The sequence below is a fragment of the Sinocyclocheilus anshuiensis genome, unplaced genomic scaffold, assembly GCF_001515605.1.
Source record: "Sinocyclocheilus anshuiensis isolate Anshui unplaced genomic scaffold, SAMN03320099.WGS_v1.1 scaffold1966, whole genome shotgun sequence".
Taxonomy (NCBI): domain Eukaryota; kingdom Metazoa; phylum Chordata; class Actinopteri; order Cypriniformes; family Cyprinidae; genus Sinocyclocheilus; species Sinocyclocheilus anshuiensis.
Genome location: NW_015546147.1, coordinates 160,580 through 168,244, shown reverse-complemented (window position 1 = coordinate 168,244; position 7,665 = coordinate 160,580).

The window sequence follows — 7,665 nt, the reverse complement described above, 5'->3', positions numbered from 1 at the left end:
ATCTATCTATCTATCTATCTATCTATCTATCTATCTATCTTCTAGTTGTGTCGCTTCACTGCCATTCACCAAAGTGTCCATCGGGTGTGCACTTTACAATCTCGCCATCCCGTCATCCGGGTACTTTTCACCTCCTTTTTTGTGAATACTGGGAATTTGCACATACTGTTTTTCGCCTACCATATTATAGGGGAGTAAATGATTTTGGATGCAGCCCATCATTTGTTTGGTTCCTAAGTGAATTAATTTTGTTGAACAAATCATTTAAATATGATTCAGTGACTCCTTTATTAAAACTTGTCACTTGTTTCATTCCTAAGTGAATCAGTGTTGTGAAACAAATCATTTGAATGAACGATACAGTGACTTAATCATTAAGACATTTACTTGTCGCCACCTACTGGTGTAGCTATGTAACCTGCAGAAAGAGTCACTAAAAACTAACACATAGACTGACAGTCTGTCTGGAAAGTACACAGACAAGTGGAGTGCTGTTGGATATATTATACATAATATCACCATCAAAGATCTACTGAAGATTCAACATTCACCCTGACATTCTGTAATTCTAATTTTGCAGGTTGGTAACATGCTAAAATTTACTCTTGTTATAAATACTTTTTTTTGCTTGAGCCTGATATTACTTTTTACTAGCATTTTATCAGTTGTTGTCTTACGAGGATGAAACAAAAATGTCCTCTGTAAAAAGGTTCAAACTCAGTGGCTGTGTGAGCAGAGAGTTTCTTTGAACCGCGGACAGGCAGAGACGATTGTGAATGGGTCAGAGTGAATTGGCCTCCTGTTGATGCCCAGAGACGTCTCTTTAGCCTCTCTACAGGAGAAGAAAGCCAGACTGCCACTCGGCCCACAGCTAATGCTGCCTGCTGCTATTTGCAAGACCTCGTGTGAATGTAAGAAAGCTGAGGTAGAGGGGGACTAATTTGACAAAGTGAAAGCAAATCATCTTAGAGAGTGAAAGGAGCAAGTAAGAAAAGAATGTGTGTGTGTGTGTCCATGTGTTTTCATACTATTGACGGGCCGGCCAGCAGGGGGCTACATTGGGAATTCCCAAAGCATGTTGAAACACATCTCCTCCTTTTTCCAGTCTCTTTAACCTCAGTTCTGTTCACCAAAGATCTTCTCTCTTTTATGGTCTTTTCTCATTCATTCTGTCCAATTCTCACTGACCCTTCCTTTGTTAGTAATGTCACACTGCCAACTTGGGTTATGTAAATGTAAAGTCTTGAATCCTAGTAGGCTTGATCATTGCTTCAAGCTTGATGGCTTCAATTTAGCCTGATCAAATTAAAAGAAATATGTGCACATCCTCATTTGTTCCTAAATCTAAACCTTGCTGTCCAACATGGACATTTTAACTCCAACTAAACTTGTACACAGACCATCAACCAGCTCCTTCAATCTCCATAACAGAATTCACATACCACAAACCTTTTGGCAGCAATACATGTGTCATAAATTGTGTTTATAGATGGACATTATTTTGCAATCTCCTCTTAATAAAATCTAAAGTGAAATCCATGGGGTTTAAAAGAACATCACACTGGAGAAACGTAAGACATTCAGTAGACATGTAACCCAAATCTGGCTTTGTGAGGACATACTTTTGCATGATTCTGTTAATAAGCCATAAGTGAGACTTTTCTAGCTGAAACCAAATGTAAAAGAAAAGATTGTAGCAGAATATTACACTCACACTACTATGACATTTGGCTATTAGAGATGTGGTTAGTCATTAAAGAGGAGCCCAGTGAGAAGTTTATTCAGTCTATATTTGTAATTGTGTCCACTGCCTGCTTATGAAACATCATGCCTTAAGTCTTGTTATTGGACTTGTGATTCATCATGACTGTGAAATAATGCAAGTGTTCTTTCTGATGAAAGTAACACACACAAACACGTTTGTTTCACTATATTAGTGAATCCATCCATCCAACCATCCATCCATCCATCCATCCATCCATCCATCCGTCGCTCTCTCTCTCTCTCTTCTAACGTTTCTTGCCTTTTTTTTGTCAAAATACATGTATATATTAGCCCGCTAGCCAGCCAGACCCTGAGCCTTTGTGATAAACAGCAAATAAAAAAAGCATCCCACAATTTTTTTGCCAATCAGAAAGCTAGCCAATCACAAATGCTCTCTGTGAATTATACTTTTATACATTTAGATTTACTGACATTATACTAACAAAATTGCTTACATTTCTTTGTGCACCTGTAACATTTTGAATTTATTATTTATAAGTTATTATTTATTCAAAACAAGAAATTATTTTATTTTATTTTATTTTATTTTATTTAATTTAATTTAATTTAATTTAATTTTATTTTATTCTATCCTTAGCATTCCTCAACACTTTAAATGCTAGTAACTCATAAATATTAAGCTGTGCTATCATATGTTGGAAGGCACCACTAGACCATGGCTGACAGAGTTCAGCAATATATTATAACTAAGTATGACCTGTGGGACTGCTAGAAAATAACCTTCATTTTGATTCCAACCTGTCAAGCTAAAACTAGAAAGAGAGGGCCTGCCAACAGTTCATTCAGAACTGGGAAGACTTCTGTGACGAATAACTGTCTTTCCCATTGTTTATTTGTCCAGTAATTTTAATGTTCAGCTCTGTTCACCTCTCTTAATCTCAACCTCCAGAATGGCTCCCTAAGCAGCCCGCTCTGGGCTGAGATGGGCCCTGCCTCCTGGTGTGATCAAAGACTAGCTTTATCCTCTAGAGGGGTGTAGGTTACAGTGCCATTCACTTTATGGGTGGTCAAAGGGTCAGATGTACATGTAACCACACAGGAGATAAATTCTTAAAGAGTAGCAAGCCCAGGGTCAACAGATAGGCTGTGATGTATGAGGCGACTAGGGACGATATCACATCTTCTTCTCTCACGGACCACCAAGACTCAGACACTCAGTTCATTGGCGACTTATCTAAACTGTGCATGTGGTGCCTTGAAATCAGAGCTCAGTGATACAAAACAATGAGAAACTCTTGGCTTTTGGAGATCTGTGTTAAGAAAGACACAATTAGTCATTGTGAAATAGATAGAATATGTATATCAAGATTATATATGACGTATGCAATTCTAAATCATATATCTTATATTTTGATTCTGATTGGATTAATTTTTCAAGGCTATGAAGTAGTTCCAGGCTTGTTGAAGTAACTTGAAGTAATTTGTCATGTTCTTACCGAATTGTTTTAAAAGAGTACTGGTGGTGTGCGACTTTTTAAGGGAAATCTGTAGTGTAAGTTCTACACACCTGAAAAAATGACTTGAGAGTGATGTAAATTGGGGATTTTACGGTGGATTTCTGGATTATTTAAAATTAACGCAAATCTGAGGTGTACCTGCCATTCCTCTTAACATCACATTACTTCATCATGTGCATTAATTGACAATAATTCAATGATATGTCATGAATAGGGCACAGCAGTTGGGTTGCGTGGTAAAATACCATTTGTTTTCTCTCTAGAGGAGTTTTTACCTTATAAACTTAGAACTTATAAACCTTTAAAGACAGCCCTTCTGTGAGCTCCGAGGTTGTTAAACAATTATGTAAAAATCATAATACTTGTACTTCTAACAAAATGTTTGTATATATCTGAATATTTTGTGATAAACTTCAACTATAGGCCTATTGTTTCTATATGTACAATCACCAACTTTGACAACAAGTCAATAGCTGTATAATTTTCACATTTTTTTCATTTGATTACATAATTCATAATGTGTCATCATGAGACTGTAGTTCATTCCCTCATTAAAGACCAGTGTTGTATCTTTTTCTTTTTGTTTAATTTTCAGATCATTTTTGGCTTCAAATATAAATTAGTCATGTTGTCATTCAAATGAGATCTGGTTGCTTTTGTTCATAGTTTAGAACTCTTTAACAATTTGTGTTCTCGATTCTTTAAACCCCTATGGAAAAATGTATGGATGAAATGTTTCCAGATCCACTATGACTTAAAAAAGAGGGCATTCTATTATTCTTTACCTAAATGCTTGTTTTTTTTTTTGTTTTTTTTTTAAGAAATGCTATTGAGATCTTACTAGGATATTTTTATGAAGAGACCAAGAGGTGATTGTTTGTTGCATTACTTTCTCAAATCTCACCAGGTTGTAAAACAAATGACAGAGTTCCATACTACACGTATATAGTCCATACTATGCTATAAAGTATATCTACTTGACATGTCCAGTTGTTTGAGTAAAATTAGTCATGTGCTCTGTATCTTTACCTTGATTATTGTATTTGGAGTGTCCTTGGTGCCACTCCTTATCCCCCGGCTCTCTCTGGTTATTGTGGTAAGCCAAAAAAGATGCTTCAGAACAAACTTCTGCCTGTTCCTCCAGCCTCTCCACTCCTGCAATTTTTATATTTCCACAGATGGGGGGAAAAAATAACCAAAACAACAATATTTAGGCTGCAATTACAGGAGAGTAAAATTCTATGTCTGACAGCGAATGAAGGATGATGGTTTCGCATGGTCAAACACGCCACTCAGAAGATTCTACGTGCGCAGACCACTAAACTAAAAATACATTGAGTCTGGTCTGTTTGCTCACTGCAAACAAGAACACAATGGAGACTTACTATGAGGTTTACGCTAATTCTCTTCAACAAGCATAAATCACATGCTAATAGGATGTGGAGTGTTTACTGCTTGAGTAGTTTTGTGAGCTTTCATGTACAACAATAAATAAACATTAATGTTTAAAGGCGTGAGTACAGGAACAAATTAAACTAGAGCATGTAGATAAGCTCAGTCACAGTGTGTATTTGATAAATCAGAGTGTGAGGCCTTTAAAGAAGAATGGGCAGACTGCCAGTGAAGAAACAAAGTCACCTACATCTTGGATGCCCTGGGGGTAAGCAGATAAACATCACATTTTCATTTTTGGGTGAACTATCCCTTTAAGAGAACTTTACATCATACTTTAAGTATACTACTATGTAGTTTAAAAGAAGTATACTAATAGCACACTTGAATAAACTTCTTTTTCGTAAAGGTAGGCAAATAGATCTTACAAAACAGAGCTACACATATACAAACCACTCTCCCACGTATTTGTATTTATATAAATGTATTTAGATGAGCATTTGACCCTTGTCTTGAGTCATGTCATGTTGATGGTATTGGAGTTATTTATTTTTATTCTCCTGAACTTCAAGGAGTTTCACTGACAATGTCAAGCTGTTTTTCTTAAACTGGGCTGCTTCTCAGTGCTAACATTATGAAATGTGCTTGATCATTTACAGAGTGCTGACACTGTTTTGAAGTCTATATTCTCAGGCCAGGTACACAATAGCAGGGAATAGTAAACAGACAGTAAACAACATTAAACAGACAGTAAACAGCCACATCAGCACCAATTTAACCATTGTTTGACCCATAACACACGTGGACACAAGCACTCAAAACACTGATCTCTAGTTAATCCTTTAAAATACAGATGTTGGTAGCTTTTAGAATTTGAATGAATGCATATGCAGCTGTATTTGTCATGATGTCTGAGATATTGCAAGTTGGAAGTTTCCTCGGGCCTTCAAGTCATAAGATAACAGATATCAGGGATGTTCTCCAGGGTATGAGCTGAAGTCAAGAGGTCAGACTTGAAAGGCAGTTGTTTCCTCATTATTTCCTTATTTGTCACACAGTCAAATAAATAGTGGGTGCAACCACCAACTCAAGGTGTATAGATTCATGTCATGGTTTTGAATTTATGACCTCTCCAGTCAACACCCTTGTCTGGATACCATATTTATTTCCAAAGGTACAGCCCACATAGACTCTATTATGGATAAACAATTTTATAGCGTAGAATGGAAATGGGTCCTTACAAGTAGGTTGTGTGTGTGTCTTTATATAATCAAAGGTGTTTAATTCTACAATTTGTATGATTTATAAGTTTGTCCTCCTCAGCAAAATGAATGAGAGTTTACAAACCTGATGTTATCAAATACATGTAGATGAGCTGGGCTGTGTATTTTTGCATAAATAAATTGAAACCTGCAGATCATCATTATTTGGAGATGCGCTTCGACTGACTATCAGACATTATGGTTCCAGTATTGCACTCTGTTCTTTAAACCCAGTACGGGGTAAATTAGGAGCAGATATGGGCAACCCTGACCTGGCATAGTTCTCCACGGCTGGAGCCACTGCTGGAAAAGCCATTTCTCCACAACATGCAAACAAATATAAAACAAATGGTGTACAGCCATGTAAAGAGAGGGGGAACAAATGTTAGGAAATATGAGGTCAGATGCTGAGTTATGACCTCACTACCTATTGCATTACGTTAAATTGCATTGGTTGAGTGCATAGTCTGACTGATTTTTGGACAGACATCTATGAGTGAACCTTTTGACTATTTTTGACACTCCATTTAACATACCGTGTACATAAACCCATATGGTATGGTGTCGCATGTTCAGCTATCTGTGCCTACTCCATTCAGTGGAGTTTGGGCACAGTTTTAAAACCAGAGAAAGAAGTATTGGCACAGAAACCTAGGTAAATAACAACACTGTAGTCAAAGCAAAACCATCTTCCTTTGGGGTTTTATACATTTGGCTTTGACAAGCTGAGCCCCCAGCCAACATTTACTAAAACATCTGACAACACTCTTTCTGAGGACTTTTCAAAATTAGGCAAGAAAATAATGGATTGTAAAGCACAGTTAAACTCACTAGATGATTCCTTTCACATGTAGACTTTCTTTGAGCTACTTGTCATATGTTTGATATTGTGTAGAGCATGGCAATCTTGGCTGGCTCTGTTCATTATATAGAGACAAAATCCAAAACCATTGCAAAAAACGAACAAAATAAATATCAAACTACTTTTAAGACACCTCTCATGATGTCTTGAATTGATCTTTTATTCTTTGGCTGAACCTTGACTTTAACTTTTATGTGATTCATAAACATTTTAGTATAAAAATCAGGTCGTTTTATGAGCTCCTTTAATAAACCGGTGAACAGGGTAAACAATCAAACAAATGAGAGTGCTCAAATTCACCTAAATGTAGACCGAGCTCTCGTCTTAAGACTTTGGAATCAGTGTGTACTAACAGCTGTACTGTGTTTGGTTATCATAGGGCTGGGAACCAAGAACCAGTTCATATTCAGATCTGGTTAAATCTCTTAAAAATATGGGAAGTCAATGATTTTCTCACTAAGTGCACACTCATTCTTACTAAAACTGTGCTAACATATTTTGACAGTGTTTGCTACTATTCAGTGTTGCCGCAATATTAAACCCACAGATTGAAATTTATAGCATCATCAATCAGTGTAGACCGATACTGCAAAAAATAATGAGCCAGCTAGTGAATGCTTTGAGTGAAGTGCAATTTCCCAACAAATGACTCATATCAGTTGGATCTTTTTAAAGAACAATCAAAAACAAAGTGTAATCAGTGTAATCCGATTCCTGAACAAACAGCTCTTGTAAGTTCTTTTTAGTTAATGCAAAACATACAAATGCATTAAATTGAACTTTGATTCTGAATAACAAATGTCTCTTGTGAGCTTCATTGAATACACCCTGTGACTAGTCCGATTCCCAAAACATAACTCTAATCAGCTGATTTTTTTTTTGAATAAAAAACACATTAACTGAATCC